The sequence below is a fragment of the Saimiri boliviensis genome, chromosome 9, assembly GCF_048565385.1.
Source record: "Saimiri boliviensis isolate mSaiBol1 chromosome 9, mSaiBol1.pri, whole genome shotgun sequence".
Taxonomy (NCBI): Eukaryota; Metazoa; Chordata; class Mammalia; order Primates; family Cebidae; genus Saimiri; species Saimiri boliviensis.
Genome location: NC_133457.1, coordinates 15,542,803 through 15,545,085, shown reverse-complemented (window position 1 = coordinate 15,545,085; position 2,283 = coordinate 15,542,803).

The window sequence follows — 2,283 nt, the reverse complement described above, 5'->3', positions numbered from 1 at the left end:
ACTATTTCTGAGAATTAAGCAATACACATAAAGGCTTTGACACATATATACTCTATAAAAGTAATTACAAGTATTATTAGAATTATTAAGTAGAGCAAATTGAACTAGAATTGATACCAATATGACTCAGGTTTCTAATAATTCTGGCAGATGGCATGAAAAGTAGAAAATATGTCAGAGAAGAACTCTGACATACAGCAATTGTGGAGATGTGTCTCATTAAAATTCTTAAGAGAAGCAAACATTCCTAACAAGAGTCTCTTTGAAATTGATAGCAAGAAAATGACCCCAGGTAACAACCCTAGGAAAATAAGTATAACATGTTACAGTCATCTTGCTGTGGTTCATCCTAGTTGAGGTCTGGAAGTCCAGACATGGGTTAGAAATTCACTAAAGATCACAAAGCCATGAGATTGGTCATCAGGGAGCTTTGGGAGAAAGATAAACTATCGCTGCCAAAACCTGACAAATATGCCATATTTCCAAAGCAAGCATCCAAGTTTGGATATCACATGTGAATTTTTAATCTAAAAGAATCTTGTCAGGTCTGCAGAGCTAAAGGCTATATTCATATACAGGCTTCTAGGGTTACTTCTAACTCTGAGTCTCTGATTCTATAATTCTACTTTGGTAATTGACTTATTACTAACCATAAATCACATGAATGCTCAGCCATGGGATATGGCACAGTACCCATGTTTAGCTAAGTGAGGTAGCCACAGCTTTATGGTTAAACATTCAGATCGTAGGTCCAGACTGCCTGGGTTTGAATTAACGTTGGCTTTTCTTCTCACAAGCTGCATGACCTCATTTTCCTTTATGTACCTTACTTGTAAAATGGGAATAATATAAGACTTTTTGGTGCTATGGTGAGGTTGAAATGAATCGGTATTTGTAAAATGTTTATCAGAAGTTATTTCACTAAACTAGCAATTTGCAAATTGTAGCTGCATCAGAATCACATGGAAGGCTTATTAACACATAGACTCCTAAGCCTCTTTTGTACAGTTTCTGAATCAGTGGGTCTCAGATGGATCCTGCAAATTTGTGTTTTTAACAAAGTCCAAAGTAATCATGATGCTGGACCCATGACGTTATCTTGAGATACACTGCCCTAAAACATTCATTGCAAATGGTCATCAAAAGTTTAAATGCTACATAACTACATGGAAGGAAACAAGGACATTTTAGTTATGTTAATTAAGTGTTTATGAGTATTGGGAGCCCCATCCAGAATTGCAGGAGCAACATGTGGACAAGTCGGTAGAGGCGATTCTGGGGTGGAGACGAGAAAGGAGAATGTAATCCAAGCAGAAATAGTGGTATTTAAATCCAGTTCTGTGATAATGATTTAAAAGAAGGATTCCTATGAGACATCTATATACAATGTAATATTCAGCAGGAAAAATAAAAAGGGAAATATTGCCATTTGTGACAACACGGATGAACCTGGAGGATGTTATGCCAAGTGAAACAAGCCAGAAACAAACAAACAAAACACCGCATGATCTCATTTATATGTGAAGTCTTTTTTTGAAAGGTCAATTATACAGAGATAGAAAATAAAATAGTGGTTATAGAGGTTGGAGAAAGAAAATGGAGAAATGTAGGTCAGAGAATACAAAGGAATAGACCTGTGGCTGAACCAGTGTCTAGATCTAATGTGCAAGAGTACTATCATTAATACAATTGCATGGTGTTTGGAATTCCTGCTAAAAGAGTAGATTTTAGCTGCTCTTGTCACAAAAACAAAAATGAGGTAACTATGTAAGATGATGGCGATCTTGTTACTGTAGTAACCATTTTACTATCTATAGCCTATAACATCATGTTGTATAACTTAAATATACACAATATAATTTATTTATTTTAAAAAGAGAGGTTTAAACAGAACATTCACACTGCAGGTAGTATTACATGTCATTAACGCTAACTCAGCCTTCAAACAGAACTTTAGGAGCCACAGGACCAAGGACAGCCCGCCACGATTATGCAAACCCTTAAACCAAAAGGCCCACCTGTCAACAGGTAGAAGAGGTCAGCGGCTGCTGAAACTGCTCTACCACCCAGCCAGGACCTGCCAACTTGTTAGGAGAAAGCCCTGAGAATTTAAAAACGAGGAGGAAGCAAGAGTGAAGGCGAAGGCAAATTAGCTTCCCACGTGCTCGTAAACAGAAAGGGGTCGGGTGGTCGTTTTTCATCCATGTGCGCTGAGCGCTGGCCGCGTTACCAGACGCAGAAGTCGGGCTCACCCCCGCCCTCGCCCCGCCTTCCTTCCCTCCT